At 40.8% G+C, this 19,024-nt stretch overlaps 1 protein-coding gene across 3 annotated transcripts in view; it reads left to right on the top strand.

The window, feature by feature from the left end:
- The first annotated feature begins 1,299 nt into the window (after positions 1-1,299).
- LOC122803636 (mitochondrial uncoupling protein 2-like) overlaps positions 1,300-19,024 on the top strand; it is a 205,270-nt gene continuing 187,545 nt past the window's right edge. For 2 of the 3 annotated variants that reach the window (XM_044073381.1, XM_044073380.1), the window contains exon 1: positions 1,301-1,444. The gene's annotated coding sequence lies outside the window, so the exon portion shown is untranslated. Of the gene's footprint in view, positions 1,445-19,024 lie in introns of all 3 variants that reach the window. The other variant, XM_044073382.1, reaches the window with a different exon arrangement.

The following is a 19,024-nucleotide window of genomic DNA, read 5'->3' as shown; positions in this document are numbered from 1 at the left end:
ATCTGCTTAAGCAGCAGACCATATGAACTACCTGGAAAATGAGTACCTAGCTTTGAGACCTTGATGTTTGAGCTGCCAGGGTTCTAGTAAGTTAAAACACACATACACATACACACACACACCATACCTCTCAAGTGTACCTCATTACGGGGGACGTACCTCATTTGGGGTCTTAAAAAGTTCATGATCCTCGAAGTTCCTCAAAGTTCCACATTGAAAGAGTCTGCCACACATTCAGTGTTAGGAATTTTTTAAAGTGAAATCCATGGTATATAGAAATTAATCATATTAATTCATTAAGTTCCACATTTTGCCCATTTGTTCCACATTATGAAGGTGAGTGTTCCTCATTTTGGAAATGGAAGGTTGAGAGCTATGACACACACACACACACACACACACACACACACACACACACACACACACACACACACACACACACACACACACACACACACACACAGTCTGTATGTCCTCCCTGTGTTCTCATGGATCTTTTCCAGATGCTCAGGTTTCCACCTACATTCCAAAGAAATTGTGGATTGAACACTCTAAATTGGCCATAGGAGTAAGTGTGTGTATGTGTGTGTTACGAAAGAACAACTGTGGCAGGGCTAGCCACTGGACTGGCTGTAGATGACTGTCATTGTTGATATGACACCCCCAGCTTATGTGAAAAAAATGTGGAAAAGGGATAGACTGATGGATAGATCTATCTTTAAGTATCTCTATATGTGTGTATGTGTGTGTGTGTGTGTGTGTGTGTGTGTGTGTGTGTGTGTGTGTCTTTGGGCACAAGTCACATATTTGTGTACTGCACCCCCCCCCCCACACACACACACAAACACACAGAGGTATGTGTGTATGTACAAGTCACATATTTGCTATATACACAAACCTGTGTGTGTAAACTATTGCTTCACCTAGTAATCCACTCTTTAAAATACATGATTTTTCTTAAGTCCCAGCTGTGTCTGAGTTTAGTTAGACAGAGCAGTTTATTCATGTGCTTCCTCAGCAGATAGCATTTCATACCTGCAATGACTTCTTTTGTTGCCAGACCAGCACACACTGTATGTCACAGGGCAGCAGCACTTTTGAAGGAAAGTTGTTATTTTGCCCCATCTGCCCTCCCCCATCCTCCTGCAGACCGACTACCCCCCAACCCCAAACTTCTGTCCTAGTAACCCTTTCCAAGACTGTTGAGTCATCACTGTTAATGGATTGCAAAACAAGTTACGCTAAAGGGCGTCCAGAACCACAAACTGCACCAGGCTGTACATAAGCTATAAATAGGGAAAACCCCGGCTGGGACTGCTGCTGTTTGCTCTTAAAAGTTGTTTAAGTTAGCTGAGGAGCAGGACACAATCCCCTGATAGGTCTGACTTTAGTACTGGGACTACAGTGTCTTCATAGCTGGGACTTCCCCTCTGCCATGTATTAGGTGAGTATTTTGTAAATTAGTTGCTTATAATGCGGTATTAGTTTTAAGCCGATTGTTGTTTTTTTTTTTTTTTTTTTAACGTTGACTGCTTGTTTTCTTTGTCGGGGTGTTTAAAGTAAACTTTGTCAAGTCGCGTTTCTTTGTTTATCTAATGTCAAGTGGGCAAATTAACTTTCCCTGTTCACCTTTTTCTGGACCAGAAGGGCAAGTGGAAAAGTGGACAGTGATCTGTTTGGGAGTAGCCAAACTGTTAGCATGGATCAGGGATAGATGCTGCACGCCGAAGAGTTTAGAACTATATTTTATTTAGTTTTTGTGTCTTTGTGTGCACACCTGCTTGCTGCCACTGGATGCATCAGCAGTTTTTGGGACACAACCAGAGGCGCACCACAGCGCATGGAGTAAGCTGTAGAAATGGGTCTTGCACACACTCTGGGTCTCATCTGCTGCGCACAACATGTGTAGGGCATCTACACAAGGGTAATGTAGGGTGTGTTTTAACGGACATTACCAAATTAAAAATGGAGCAGTTTGTATTCCAGTGTGTAGAGACTGCTGGTAACACCCAGACCTCATGTGCAAAAATGGGAAAAGGTGTTGTGGGTGGATGCTTGTAGAGACTGCTGTCTGTGCTTTATTTGTAGTGAAAACTACATATTATCTAAAGAACTTGAATTTGTTCAGGATTATTGAGAGATATAATAATCCATTTCCTTTTAATTACCACGAACTATTTTGTTACAAAGTTGTTAACAAAGTGACCCGATTAACGAATGTAAAACATTAACTTTCAATCAGTTTTATTCTTATATGTTATGGTTTTGATATATTGTGGATTACAAAGCGCATATTAACAATGAGACGTGACTGATTATTTTTCAGCGGTATTTGTAAGCTATTTATAATGAAAATCATCCGTAGCTCTCAACCTTCCATCTCCCAAATGAGGAACACTAGCCCTCATAATGTGGAACACATACTAATGGCTTACTAACAACTTCAACTAGGAAGGTCATGGCATGGTTAAAATATACAGTTTTACTTATAAAGAAGATCGTTTAATGAATTAATAGGATTCATTTCTATTTACAATGGATTTCACTTAAAAAATTCCTAACACTGAATGTGTGACAGACTCTTTCAACGTGGAACTTTGAGGAACTTCGAGGAAACTGAACTTTTTAAGACCCCAAATGAGGTACGTTCCTCGTAATGAGGTACACTGGAGAGGTATGCCCCATTTATATTCAGAAATATAAAGCACTGTACTAGTTAATGTTTGTAACAACCAGGGTGACAGTCATTATATGGCAATATAGCACATGGATTTAAAACCCTGAGATACCACGGAGCTTCAGCCATTAGTTCCAAGTCCTGGGTTTGATTCCCTCAGTCTTCATTTGCATTTTAAGATGATCTAGGATCAAGTCCTTTAAGAAAGCTATGGTCTAGGTCGCCATCATGAAAAGGTGACTATTCCTGCTGGGGTTTTCCATTTAAAAGATAAACTAAATGCGTCTTCTATTGCTGAAACTCAACTAAATGGATACATAATGCCTCAAACACCCAATATGCTAAGCATACGTTATTAAGTCAAAATATGTCAAAAACACAAAGCGTTTTTCTAGGACGTTTGGTTCCCCAGGAGTGTAGCCAGATCATTAAATGCTGTACTCACAATCCTATACCGTTGCTCCCCAACCTGTTTCACTTTTAAAAATCACATTCCTGCAGAAATTTCCCGATATACGTCTAATGTATTTATAATTTTTAGCTGTTGTGTCCTACAGTTATGCTGTTTTTAGAGGAGTATTCCTGTCTCTTAGCTAGCAGCACACAGAATGGTGTAGGAACACATTCATTTAGAGCTATAGAAATATTCTGGCCTCAACAAACTACAATATTCCTGTTAGACGTTCATAAAAACGTGCCCCTTGAGTACCAAGGGTACGTCTGGCTACATTTACCCCCAACCCTTGCAAGTCATTGCCAGCTTCTTCCACAATGTAATCTTAAATATACAGATGTTGGAAGTCACACAAACGCAAAAATAAGAAAAAAGAAAGTTACTTTACTATGAAAAAAAAAAACACACTTTTTCTCACTATGTGAAGTCACATAACACCATAAGAAAACACCTGCAAGTTAATAAGATTTCACCAGACAGGCAGTCGGCCCAATGTAGAACTAGGGCAAAAAATGCAATTTTAATATGTCTTGGAAACAAGGTATAAAGATGCACTCCCAGGTATGTATTTCCTGTTGTGTATTATTCAGAATATAGAAAACTACAAAAATTGAAAACTCAGTATGTTGAGTTTTCAATCAAATGAACGGAAACCATATATATATAAATATGTACACAGATATTTATCTATGTATATGTGTGTATATATATATATATATATATATATATATATATATATATATACATATATATATATATATATATATATATATATTATTTATATACATAAATAAGTATATGTATATAATGTACTCACAAGACATCTATAGCAACTGGAAAGGCCGCAGAAATACCTCACAAAGAGGATTACCGATGCAGACCGTCTCAAAAAACTGCAGCTTTACTCCGTCACATATCGCCTACTCAGAGGCGATCTCTGCCTAACACACAAAGCTATGTCAAACCCAAAGCTTTTGGACATGCTCCACTTAAAGAAATCCCAATTCCTCCAAGCTACATGCTTTAGGGACCTAAACCTTGTCACCACAATAAACAGAACATGCTGGAGGGATAGATTCCTGTCCCGGAGACTTGCCATACTCTGGAACAAGCTACCTGTCTATATCAAACAAAGCTCCTCATTAGCACTCTTCAAGAAAAATCTTGATGATTGGATGGGAAATAGGAAATTTACCCCGGAGATCACTTCTGTGGCTCTGCTCGACAGTGGCACAGGAAAATAATTTTCTTGGGTGGCGAAAGCCAGGGTACCTTTTGGCTAGGCTTATATAGGCCCTAGGACCAATAGCCTAGTACCTACCTATGAACCTATATACAGTAGCTATATAGATAGATACATATGTGTGCATGTGTGTGCACAGGTTTGTGTGTGTGCCTGTGTGTATGTGCATGTGTGTGACTGTGTGTGTGTGTGTGTGTGTGTGCTCGTGTGCATGTGTGTGTGTATATCTGTGTGTTTGTGTGCATGTGCGTGTGCATGTGTGTGTGTGTGTGTGTGTGCGCGCGCGCGCGTGTGTGTGTGTGTGTGTTTGTGTATGTGTGTGTGTGTGCGTGTCTGTGTCTTTGTGTGCTCCCAGTGGCCTGTACTCAGTAACCTTCTATTGAAGGTGAAGCCTCACTAGATGCCCAAACTATCATAAACTACCTGTTCTCCACTTCGAGGAGGAGTGCTCCAACGATTCCCCACTACCTTTTGAAGGGACTTAATTTCAGACACATGTATCCATGATCTCACCTTTTCAGTTACTTTCCAAAGTTCCTGACCAGAGATTAGGATGGGAGATGGATCAATAGGTAAACAAAGAGCTTCAATTTATGATGTAGGTCTTGATTCACTAACAAAGTCGGGTGTAACACCTACAGTATTGGTGCCACTACACCCCCTCCTCACCATAGTCAGGTATAACATGTACAATGCTGCTACCACTGTGCCCATCTGCACCAAGGTTATGTATAACACCTACAGCACTGCTGTCAATGTGCTCATTTGCACCAAAGTCAGGTTTAACACCTACATTACCACTGTCACTGTGCTCATCTGCACCAAAGCCAGGTATAACACCTACATTACCACTGCCACTGTGCCCCTCTGCACCAAAGTCGGGTATAACACCTACAGTACTGCTGCTACTGTGCCCATCTGCTCCAAGGTCAGGTATAACACCTACAGTACTGCTACCACTGTGCCAATCTGCACCAAAGTCAGGTATAATCCTACAGTACTGCTGCCACTGTGCTCCTCTGCACCAAAGTTGGGTATAACACCTACAGTACTGCAATCACTGTGCCAATCTGCACCAAAGTCAGGTATAACACCTACAGCACACTGCTACTGCTCCAAAGTCAGGTATGACACCTACAGTACTTGTGCGACTGCACCCCCTCCTCACCAAAGTCAGGTATAACATGCACAATGCTGCTACCACTGTGCCAATCTGCAACAAAGTCAGGTATAACACCTACAGTACTGCTGCCACTATGCCCTTCTGCACCAGAGTTGGGTATAACACCTACAGTACCACTTACACTGTGCCCCTCTGCACCAAAGTTGGGTATAACAGCTACAGTACTGCAACCACTGTGCTAATCTGCACCAAAGTCTGGTATAACACCTACAGCATTGCTACCACTGTGCTCATCTGCTTCAAGGTCAGGTATAACACCTACAGTACTGCTACCACTGTGCCAGTCTGCACCAAAGTCAGGTATAATATCTACAGTGCTGCTACCACAGTGCCAATCCACTCCAAAGTCAAGTATAACACCTACACTACTGCTACCACTGTGCCAATCTGCTCCAATGTCCGATATAACATATACAGTACTGCTACCACTGGGCCAGTCTGCACCAAAGTCAGGTATAACATCTATAACACTGCTACCACTGTGCCAATCTGCTCCAAAGTCAGGTGTAACACATGCAGTACTGATACTACTGTGCCAATCTGCACCAAAGTCAGGTATAACACCTACAGTACTGCTGCTACTGTGCCCATCTGCACCAAAGTCAGGTATAACACCTAAAGTACCACTGCCACTGTGCCAGTCTGCACCAAAGTCAGGTATAACACCTACAGTACTGCTGCCACTGTGCTGGGAAACCACAGTGCTGTAGTTCCTCCCAAAAGATTCTCCTGAGCATCAAGTCAAATCCCTTCTCAAGAGCCACAAAACACATATGTATATTACTGGTAAACACCCACAATTCTTGCAATATCCATGTGAGGACACAGAGTGTTGCCACTGTTCCTTGTCCAGAATAGAATTCACTTTACTACTCCTGAATCAATGGCTATGTTATTTGTGAGTTTTTTCCAGCTGCTTGTAATAACCTTTCACATGGACGATGATGAATGTGATCCCCTTGACTTAAACATACCCTCCTGTCCCCCTTTCTGTAAACAGGGATGACCACTTCAGTTTTGCCATGCATACCTCTCAACCTCTTAAAGCAAGAAGAGACAAATAATGGGGGGACAAAGATCCAAAAACAGTGACACTTTTTAAATGTTGCTCTTACAAACTTAGAAAGTTGAGAGACTAACAGGTTTTGGGTTAGAATAAATTTTCTGAAGGATATGAAGTCTGAAACTCAAATGTCTAATTGTTTTCTGACTTCAGTCCTCAATGATTTGCCAGTGATTTGACAGTGGTTTGCCGAAAAACCATAGTTTTATGAGAAACAGGTCAAAAATATGAGACAGAAATCTGGACATTGTGTGAAAATCTAGACAGTTGAGAAATATGCTTCCATGTAACAGTGAAAAGGTGTATTAACTGAGAGACCCCAACAGCTTCCAGCACCTTCAGCAATTCCAGCTGGATCTCAGAAAACAATGTTAGACATTTATATCCATCCTCCAAATGGTTATGTCTCTCTTGTACTTCTGCAGAACTGCTAATGTAGAACTATTTCATTTACTGACATGGATCCAATCCCAGCAATTTTGTCTGGTAGTACATTTTCTCTGGGGGACATATTCATTGGATTCAAGAGTTCATCAGCATTTTCTGTTTACCTCTAGTAAGGATTCCTAGCCAAGGTCGAGATGTCTGCAACCTTGCTGAGAGCAGATTGTGCCATGTTCCCCCTTCCCCTCTTGAGTCACCTAGTGGTTTGTCAGAACCTGTTTAAGACACTAGAAAGTTATTTTTCTTTACTTCATTACCCGCTGCACTGACTGTTCCTCTTACTTTCCTAGTTTGTTTGTGCCTTTTGGTCAAATCTTAAGATAGCCCTATTTAAGATAGCCCTATCAGCATTGCTTAGAATGGCTCTTTCTTTAATGACATTCCTTACCTTTGATGTCCACCAGCAGATCCTAGGATTACTGCCATGATATCCACTGACCACCTTTTGGCCAGAGTTGTTGCCTTAATAGTCGAAGTCTTGAACAAGGCCCATTCATTCTCCATGTTCTCTACCTCCTCAGGTATGCAAGAAAAGTGCCTCCATAAGTGGGGGTAGCTGGACTCCTCTAAACCCTACACACGTGGGCAGGACTACAGATTTAGTAGGTGACAACCTATCAGCTGCCACTTCTGTGGTTTGTTAGAAGGCTGAATACACTGAATTTCCATTACGTGCAAACAAGAGAGCTTTTCTTTTTGCAACATATAGTTGTTTGAGGTGACCCTCTCATCAACTGGCACAAGCTGCACCTGTATGGAATCCAGACAGGGGCTAGTGAGTTTCCATACCACCGGCAGGGTTCCTCTTCTGAGGGTTAGCTCCAGAGCAGAAGAGGAAACTACCCCTACCTCTACCCCTACTCCTACCCCTTCCCCTATCCCTACCCCTACCCCTACTCCTGCCCCTACTCCTACCCCTCTCCCTACCCCTACTCCTGCCCCCACTCCTACCCCTTCCCCTACCCCTACTCCTGCCCCTACTCTTACCACTACTCCAACCCCTTCCCCTACCCCTACCCCACTAGTCTGTTCTTAGCACCAGTACTGTATGTGGAGGTTAGACCAGCCATATCTAGGAGGCACTTTTCACCCTCTTTTACACGATATGGATCCTCCCCCAGAAGTGAAATGGCATTTCATGTCTCAGAGCCAATATTTCTAGTGCAGGGCTGTAGAGTGTATTTATTCCATTGGCTCACTTCTGCCACTGCAACCCTTCACCCTGTCAGCGGTGAACTCTTATGTTAGCTGCATGTAGTTTTTCTTCGGGTGAGCATTGCCAGTTACATGGGTCATACATTCACTGGGAACATGCTCTGAATGCAGATAGAGCTGCTGGTACCTCTACTTAAATGAGATTTTATGATTGTTTATATCATTATGGCAGGCCATGCTGGATTTTATGATTGTTTACATTATTATGGCAGGCCATGCTGTGAAGTCTTTTGGGGAAACTAATGTGCTGAGTAGCATTAAGTTTAAACTTTAAACTGAAGGCCTGATAGTTATTAGCTGAATTAGTAAAAAGGTTCAGATCAGGCTGTATCACGATATCTGAAAGACCCTCTGCACTTCTTGAAATCTGTTTCTAGTTTATTGGATCATAAGCTAACGAACACAGGGGGCGTTCTAAGCCTAGCCATGCATCCCAAATCTCTGACAAGTTCTGATACCCTTGATAAGTGTAAACATGTGCCTGGGAGACGAAGCTATATTACTTTAAAAAATCCTGGAAGCTATTCAAAATAAAAGATAAGACAATGCAGAATCTGTGGCAAAATGTATGTGACGTTGGCTGTAGGAGCTAGCTTCCTACATGTACTTAGGAGTGGCAAGAGAAGAAACAGAATAACTTGTTAGATATTCCCGAGTCCAACAGCATACAGGATAGTGGAGGCTGGATCTGACCTTGCATACGTTGTTCTTGTTAGATATTCCTGAGTCCAACAGCATACAGGATAGTGGAGGTTGGATCTGACCTTGCATACGTTGTTCTTGTTAGATATTCCTGAGTCCAACAGCATACAGGATAGCGGAGGCTGGATCTGACCTTGCATACGTTGTTCTTGTTAGATATTCCTGAGTCCAACAGCATACAGGATAGTGGAGGCTGGATCTGACCTTGCATACGTTGTTCTTGTTAGATATTCCTGAGTCCAACAGCATACAGGATAGCGGAGGCTGGATCTGACCTTGCATACCTTGTTAAGCATCCATTTGCAAACTGTGGTGTGTCATCATTTGAACGTCAGTCAGTGTGCACTTGCATACTCTTTTCAGTGACGATTCCTAGAGCAGGGGATCATGGGAGAAGGTACAGCTGGCACTTCATACACTGGCAGCCACCCTTGAATTGTACGACTCCATTTCCAATGTTGTGACACATGCAAACACTATTACAGATAGCATGGGGTATTTTTATGTCCAGATCAAAATATATAGTCATACCAATCAGTATATGTATGAAAAGATCGAAAAGCACTTGGTATCAAAGTTCATTTGGCATTTTCAACTTTTGAACCCACTTTCTAACAATTTATTACTACTGCTTTATGTAGTTTATTATAATCATTTCGTTTGGTATTCTTTGTTTTAATTCAACACTGGTGCTTCCCCTCCCCCATACAGGTACAAATTAGCTAAATTTATTTCTTAGTGAAGCTGTTAAGCTTTGTCTAAATCAAATCATCTGTGTACAGTAAAGGGGAAGCACTGCAGACATCAAGCAGATACACAAAAATATTCACAGTAATAAAGTCTTGGTTCAGTATAATAATATACAAATTGAAGCATAGTCTGTGGGAAATATTGTAAAGAATGAAGCTTGGTAAGTTCAGAATCTGCCCTCACATGTAAATAAATGGGATATAAAAATAAATAGAATTCTGATTACTTTTGAATTTCCACGATGAACTGAATCAGTTGTTTGATGCTTTTTTTGGAATGATAATTTTATCCACAATTCCCATTGAATTCAATCTGTTTTCTAATCACTTTTGTGTTTGTAATTCTTCATGGGACTGAGTTCTATTTAGTTTTATAATTAAGTCTGCAGCTCTTACACTGATCACGACAGTATGTCTGGTAAACAGGTGTCTGCATCCTCAGACCCCCATTTATGTAACACGTGTTCCTAACTCCTGTATCTCTGATCTCAGATGACCCCCTGTCAACATCCTTATATGCCGTGTACGTCTTAAGCCGGATACAAAAAAAAAAAAAACTGCTAGCAGAACAGCATAAACACTTCATGTGTAACACAAGCTCCACATTACATAACCACCACTGGACTGAACAGGTGCAGAAAACATGGGGTCGGAAAGCACTGGTGCTCTCTTATAGCACAGTTTTAAATGGAAGTGACATTTTGTGACGGACTGCATTCATTTAGAATGGTTCTATTTTTAAAAGTCATATGCAGGACCATTATACAAATGGCCTTCACAGAGTCTTTGTTGAACTTAACTGACTTTCACTTTGTGTTGAGAACAGCATGTTGTAGCTCATTATTTACACCTCATTAATATCGGTTCAAAGGTTAGTACTAAGCTAACTGCCCTTGCGAGCCATTTTAAACCTAGCCAATTATCTCTTGTGAGACTCAAACAATGCACCTTGTGTTTGTAAGGCAAATGCCATAGCCATTAAGCCACCCTCCCAACCCTTAAAAAGGGCCATTTTAAGCCTAGCCAATTACCCAATGTAAGAATCAAACCCTACACCTTGTGTATTTAGGGTACGCATCTTAACCATTATACCAACCTTAACACTATTGTACTTTTCTCTGGTTTGACATTGTGTAGATTTGAGTAGCCATACTACTTGTATAGGTGTGATTCCACTGAAAAAGAAGTAGAGAGCATGCAGAAGCAATGTGCAACATATTCAGGAAAAAAAGGGATTTCATTGCAAAATGGAGACGACTGCTGTTTTAGCATGTAGGGCATAATGCTCATATTGTCGGAGGTGCACAATGTTGGTAACTGTTTACCATGGCGCTACTGTATGGCGATAAACAATGCTACAGTAAGAAAGATTGTTGTTAGTACCTCCTGCACTCTGGAGGACATTTCTTGCTCCCACCTTCTCCCACCATGTCTATTGCACATCTTAAAATAAGACTTTACTAATTCAGTATTTAGTAAAAAAAACAATTATAAACAGTTTTATTTATTTTAAGGACAATAAATGTACAGGCTCTTATTTTTTCTATAAATGTAAGCAGATAGAAACGGTATTGGGAATAACACCTAGGGGTTGGAAAAGAGAAAACAAGAAAATCGTGGCTTGAGTTTAGAGGCGGTTTTAACAGAAGGAATGATGCATGCATTTAGAGCATTTATATAGAGTTGATGGAAAGAATGCAGGTAGGAATGTGGTTCGATGGGAAATAATTAAATTAAAATATAGTGGAGTGGAGGGTCTATGTTAGATCAATGAAATGGTATTACAGCGAATGCCATTTCGCCAACACATATAGACCGAAATACAAAAATAGCAAAGGCTAAGCTCACCCATTTCTTCCCAGGGAAAAAAATTGTTTGGCCTGAGCCATGATATTGTCCTTTACCCCACTGTAGTAGTGCTATCACGCAGTTGGTATATTTAGTTAGGGGGGTGTGGGGGGCAAAGCCCCCCACTTTATGTTTGAAATTGTATGTGTTTTTAGTACAAGCAATGTCTTTCCCAGGGATAGAAATCGCTGTTTTGAATGTTCACGATTTAGTGAGGTCGCTGATTACATGTCGATGAAGAGGCGTTCAATGGAACGCCTCTTTGAGCATTTAATATATACTCGGAGTAGAAATTTGTTATATGATGTAAAGAAAGATCTGAATTTTAGTCTCAGTACTTCATTCTGTTTGATTGTCAGGTTAACTGTGGTTACTTCTATAACCAAGAGAAATTAAAAGTAAGATCAGAGTGAAGTGGACTGCTGGTATTGTGGATACTAAACCTCATCCACATGGAATGTCAGTCCCATATAGTAGGATGAGGTTAGAGGTCTGTCCAGAGACATAACTGGAAAAGCACTAGCATGCCCAGCGTGGTATATGCCAGTGGATAGTCTAAAGAAAAGGAAGAGAGAGTGCAGAAAATATAATACGTGGTCAACTAAAGCCAATTACAGACAGAGGCAAGGCAGAAAAGATTCCTAAAGTAAGCAGGAAAAGAAAAGGACTGAAACACTTAAGGAAAATGCAAACGGTGACCTGGAGTAGATGCAGAAAAAACAAACTGAACTGATATTTGCAAATTAGAGCTAAATATAATGTCCCCTCCTTCAGCACATACCTTTCAAACTTGGCTAAATGTAATAGGTGACTGTGTCTATGTCGAATTATGAGTCACTGTTCTTTCATCAGATGAGTAGTTCATCGAATGAAAGGAGTGAGGCTGTAAATGTTGAAATGCTTGTTTAACTGTGCTCTGGGTGGGAGATGTGTTAGCTGGTTAGGGTTTCAGTAAGGACTAGGTAAGGGTACAGATGGTAGGCATGCATGTGGGAGTGTTGGAAGTTTAGGGTTAAAGTGAGGGTTGAGTTAGGGGCTAGATGTGATGTTGTGTGTGTGGTATTGTGTGTGTTCTGTGTCTGAGATGTCTTGTGTATTGGTAATATTACAGGAAGGCTTTTTCTAAGGGTAAGGTGTAGAGTTAGGGTTAACACATATTAGCAAAATGGAGCATGGGGCCTTCCCTACCCCTAATCCCAAACCTGCACTTTACCTTAGAAAAAAAACCTTCCTGTAACACTGCTACTATTTGGACAAATTATGTCTGAGGTTAATGGTAGGGTTAATGGATACAAAAGAAAACTGGGTGTTTCATTTTGTGATCTGATGTATTTTGATGTTTTAGGTTTTTGATGTGTTTGCTGCTCAATGTACTGGGTTCAATCACTTGTGATTTGATCTTTCAGTACTTTGATCAGTAGACATAGATCCATAATTACTTATTGTATGTCTCTTGCATATTTACATTGCCATATGACTTTGGTTGAGGCTGAAAAGGGTCTTGTAGTTAGTAAACATCAAATAATACAAAGTAAATAAATAAAGAAATAATTTAACGCCAGTCAGATAAGGGATGAACTGGAATCAAATGAGAACAGTGGAGAGCTTTGCAGGGGTATTTGTAGATAAGGGGCTGTTGTTATGATCTGTGCTCGGATAAAGATTAGACAGAGACAACAAATGTACTGGAACAACATGTAAGAGGAGAAAGTGCTTAAATGTATAATAGGGTTGATAAGATTAAAATGTGATTGAATACTTTTGTTTATTTCTTACAAAAGCTACGGTGCAGTGGTGCAGCGGTTGCACTGTCGCCTCACAGCAAGAGGTTCTTTGGTTCGATTTTTGGCTGGGGTGCCTTCTGTGTGGAGTCTGTATGTCCTCCCTGCATTTGTGTGGGTTTCCTCCCACATTACAAGAACATGCATCTGGAGCATTTCTCCCCGGGCCTCCGCTGAAAATTGGCTTCGTTCCAAGTCAGATTTTCTCGGTTAACAAATGATAAATAAATAACAAATGATAAATAAGTAAGATAAATAAATACAACTATGCCATTACAATGAAACTGACAATGAACCACTGTATGACATGCAGATTGTGTTTCAATTACTACACACTAGTTAAAGCATTTTCTCTGATGTTACAAACATGTTGTTGTCTCTTTGCATAGATTAACAAAGCCCTGACTATGTCCAAGTTGACTGACATTCAGGTAGCGATTCAGGTACAAGACAAGCTGACTGGAACAAGTAACGAATAATGAGACATGTCTCATGGGTGGCTGTGTACATGCTCACCTGTCTCATGGGTGGCTGTGTACATGCTCACCTGTCTCATGGGCAGCTGTGTACATGCTCTCCTATCTCATAGGCAGCTGTGTACATGCTCTCCTATCTCATAGGCAGCTGTCTACATGCTCACCTGTCTCATGGGAGGTTGTAGGACACTGTTTATGTGCCTTATGTCAAGGTTCCTGGTGGTGACCAACAGCAAGTTGTCACAAAAGGAAATACTGCCAGGCTAGCTATCTGGAATTCTGTAAATAATTATATGTCACTTGTGAATATAATATGATTTTTATAGAAGTGTGACAGAGGGAGATACTGCCAGCACAGCTATCTGGAATTTTGTAAATGGTTATGTGTCATTTGTGAATGTCAACATGATTCATATGCTTGTGTTACAAATGTATTAGAACTGTATGTTATGTGAATATCAACCTGCTGTTACAAAAGTGTGCGTGGAAAGGGTTTGTACAGTACTGAGCTTAAAAATGTATCCACTGTGTACCCTACTGGAAAAGAACAGAAATGTTTACATAGCCTTTCATACATATGAATGGAACTGTCAAATTATCCTCCTCTGCAACTTGTGGGAGAAGTTTACTGACCTTTGTTGCTTCTAGGGTTTGGTTACTCCCTTCCCCATTTCCTCCTTGACCCTGATAAAGAGTCAGCATCTCCTTTTCATGTTGCCTGTGCCTCTCATTCTCCTCAACTTCCAGATGTCATAGTTTCTCTGCTGCTTCTTTTTCCAAATGCTTAGCTGCAGTTCAGGTCTGTTTAACTCTAGATGGATTTAAGTCCTCTGTGGAAAGGTTGAACTGTCCATTGTTTGAGAATGTACATCTCTGTGGGCAGCCTGGTTGTGCTCCTGATTACTGGGCTGTGATGCAGCTGTGCCTAAGGCTACAATCATTTCTGCCTTAGTCAGGTTGGTATGCACCAGTCCTTTAGCCTGGGCTGTGATGCAGCTGTGCCTAAGGCTACAATCATGTCTGCCTTAGTCAGGTTGGTATGCACCAGTCCTTTAGCCTGGGCTGTGATGCAGCTGTGCCTAAGGCTACAATCATTTCTGCCTTAGTCAGGTTGGTATGCACCAGTCCTTTAGCCTGGGCTGTGACGCAGCTGTGCCTAAGGCTACAATCATTTCTGCCTTATTCAGGTTGGTATGCACCAGTCCTTTAGCCTGGTAGGTCTCGGCCAACTGGCTCCTTGTCAGCTTGCTGTACTCCTCTGCTGACATGCTTGCCTGCTGTCCCTGACTAACTAAGCTAATGAAAAAAAAATAAAACCATTGTGATATGAAATTCTGAATGTCACTCTGTGGCAAAGAGAAGAGAGTGCAGACACCTTCCTTAGTGACCACTGTTCACAAGCTACAGGAATTCAATATCCACACCACTACAAGCCAATTAATATGTTATGTGGGTATCCCACCAATTAATATATGACATCCCCACAATGGCCCAGTAATCAATGAGCTTCAATCCTCACCACTGGCAACAGTAGGGCACATACACACTAGAGGATGATAAGTATGCATACAGTAAAGTGCAGTTTCCTTAAGAGCACACAGAGATCACAGTCAGGCTGGGGCTGGTTTCTCCCTCTTTCTCCAGATCCCAGATAAGACTTCCTACTGGTACAGCTATAGGCCTGAGATGTCAGCTGAGTGGCCAAACTAAGAGCTCCAGTACCCTGTGTCCAACCAGTGCTTCGTGTCCTTGCCCAAGTAGCTGACACACACACTCCTTGAGATTTGATTTATATACAATCACAAACACTTGAGAAAAGTTGGCACAGGTTTACTAACTATGCCCTCTTCTACCCAGACTATAAGGTAGTTTTCACTGCTACCAGCCAACTCTTATCAGCTACTTAGCAAAAGGTGTCCTATCCTACTGTGTAATGTTGCTATTAATCTAAATGGTAGTCTGGCTAAGAGAAAGGCTGTTTAGGAGTGCCCTGTATAGTGTCACCAAATAGATGTGCAAGTACTCCAAGATCTTAAATATCTCTAAACAGACCAGCGACAAAAGATTTAAATATATTTTCAATAATAAAAGAACAAGACAATACTCATTAAGTAATTGGTTACATCAGCATTCAAAATCACATGAAATATTCAAAACAACATTGCAGGACAGTCTCAAATAAATAAAACATCTAAGCTATACTTTCCTGTATTCCTATCTGAATCTAAAAGAGTTACTGTGCCCTAAAAACTTACACCAAGGCAAATGCAGAGGTGAGTGGATGTTTCCAGCTTATGTTAGGTCAAAGATGAAATACAAAATGCACAGTGTCTCTCAGAGAGTTCTTAAATTAATATAAAATATTACTGCTGGGTTAACTTGGATGACATCACTTTTTGTCACCTGACTTCAGTTCCCAAGCTAAATCCCCTTTGTCAGAAACTAACAGAATTTTAGCATCTCCCTGTGAAAAATACACATCTGTTAGATATTTGCAGATCCTGGAAGTCATAAAACAATAAACACTTCTACATCTTAAACCTAGTAATTACTTCTATTTCAAGACAATACAAAAAACTTCTAGCTCTAGACATTGCCTGCTACTGCACTGAAATTGAGAGGTAGCATCTCTTTTATTACATGGTTATAAAGCAATGTAATCTCAACTATTTTCTGCCAGTTTCCATTAAACATATACATCTAAACAGTCACAATAGTGCAGGTACATTCCTGTTCTATTCCAATAGGGCATGCTGTGGTTACATTTTAGCTCAGTACTTTACACACACTTCTGTATAAATCGTATCAATATTCACAAATGACATAGAATAATTTACAAAATTCCAGATAGCTGGGCTGGCAGTATTTCCCTTTCTAACAACAATGTTGTTATTAAATTGTTCTTCAATATTAATCAGCTATATTAAACATTGACACAAAGATGCAAAGAAATGCACATGGCATGTTTATGTTAGTTAAAAGGAAAAGAAGAGGACGCTGTTCTGAAAATAAAAAGAAGAATGAGCTGCAGTGTTGCTAGCCTTACTTTAAAATGGTGGAAAAATGAGCTGCAGTGTTGCTAGCCTTACTTTAAAATGGTGGAAGAATGAGCTGCAGTGTTGCTAGCCTTACTTTAAAATGGTGGAAGAATGAGCTGCAGTGTTGCTAGCCTTACTTTAATATGGTGGAAGAATGAGCTGCAGTGTTGGTAGCCTTACTTTAATATGGTGGAAGAATGAGCTGCAGTGTTGGTAGCCTTACTTTAATATGGTGGAAGAATGAGCTGCAGTGTTGCTAGCCTTACTTTAAAATGGTGGAAGAATGAGCTGCAGTGTTGCTAGCCTTACTTTAATATGGTGGAAGAATGAGCTGCAGTGTTGCTAACCTTACTTTAATATGGTGGAAGAATGAGCTGCAGTGTTGCTAGCCTTACTTTAATATGGTGGAAGAATGAGCTGCAGTGTTGCTAGCCTTACTTTAATATGGTGGAAGAATGAGCTGCAGTGTTGCTAGCCTTACTTTAAAATGGTGGAAGAATGAGCTGCAGTGTTGCTAGCCTTACTTTAAAATGGTGGAAGAATGAGCTGCAGTGTTGCTAACCTTACTTTAATATGGTGGAAGAATGAGCTGCAGTGTTGCTAGCCTTACTTTAATATGGTGGAAGAATGAGCTGCAGTGTTGCTAGCCTTACTTTAAAATGGTGGAAGAATGAGCTGCAGTGTTGCTAACCTTACTTTAATATGGTGGAAGAATGAGCTGCAGTGTTGCTAACCTTACTTTAATATGGTGGAAGAATGAGCTGCAGTGTTGCTAGCCTTACTTTAATATGGTGGAATAATGAGCTGCAGTGTTGCTAGCCTTACTTTATTGCCTGGCGTGCCACTATACAGGGCACGCCAGGCAACAATAATAACAAAACCTTAGAGGACTTTTTCCACTGGTTAACGCAAACTCACCCCCAGGAATCCATAGTGTTAGATGACTTCAACATCGATTGGAATTCCTTCTCATCTAGCTCCCCATCTAGCAGCATAAATCTACATGGCTTTTCTCAGCTCATATCCACTCCTACCAGACTAGGTAAACCCCAAAACAAAGACAGCATCCTGGACTGGATCCTTACTAATAAAGATCCTGACCAGTACTCAGCAGGTACTCACCCAGAGGACATGAGTGATCACTTACTCACCTATGTTATCAAATTCAAGAAAATCACCCCCTTCTTACAACCATAAAAAAATCAGGAACAATAATAAATTCAACACCTCCATTTTTCAAACTGAACTTAAAGCCCACAACTGGACAATACTCAAGTCTCTTCCTCTTGAAGAGGCAATTATCTACTTCATCACCACCTTCCTCAAGATTCTAGATTCCCATGCTCCAATACGGTCCATTAGAACTAAAACCAAAACCGCACCATGGCTCTCTAAGGAAACAAAATCCAAAATCCTATCTAGAAACAAGATGTGGGTCACATGGCGTACCTCTAAAGACCCACACTCCCACCAAACCTTCCGGCAACTTAGAAATGAAACTAAAAGAATGATCTTAAATGATAAAAAAAAACTTCTTCCTCCACCTCCAACACAAACACCTTAATAATCCTCAAAAATTCTGGGCAGGCTTAAACAAGCTCCTGCACCCAGGCCAGGCAACCACCCCCACTCCAACAACTTGCAAACAACAGTGCCCTGTAAACATTGCTAACACATTCAATAGTTTCTTCACAGAAACTATACAATCCCTGGCCACACAATTCAAACAAACAACCAGCCCACTCCACTACCCATGCCAGCAGAATACTACAACTACATCAGATCATCTATTTTCCTTCAATCCAGTACCCATATCCTCTATAACATCTCTTCTTAAAAAACTAAAACCCACTAAGCTAGCAGCTGACCTTCTCCCAGCTGAGTTTCTGCAAAAAGCAGCTGAGGTCATTTCCTATCCCGTCTCCATAATCATAAACCATACCTTGTCAGAAGCCTTCATCCCCTCCATATGAAAAATGTCCCACATTATTCCTCTCCATAAAGGTGGTAGCTCACTAGAGCTAACCAACTACAGACCTATAGCTATACTCTCACCCCTGGCCAAAATTATGGAAAAGTGTGTCCACAAACAACTGATGGAACACCTCACCAAAAATAAAATTCTAGCCAACTCCCAACATGGCTTCAGGC

Source organism: Protopterus annectens, chromosome 5.part1 (genome assembly GCF_019279795.1).
Source record: "Protopterus annectens isolate FY-2018-M chromosome 5.part1, PAN1.0, whole genome shotgun sequence".
Lineage (NCBI taxonomy): Eukaryota > Metazoa > Chordata > Ceratodontiformes > Protopteridae > Protopterus > Protopterus annectens.
The sequence above is the reverse complement of the archived record's forward strand: the minus strand, read 5'-3'. Positions and strand labels throughout refer to the sequence as shown.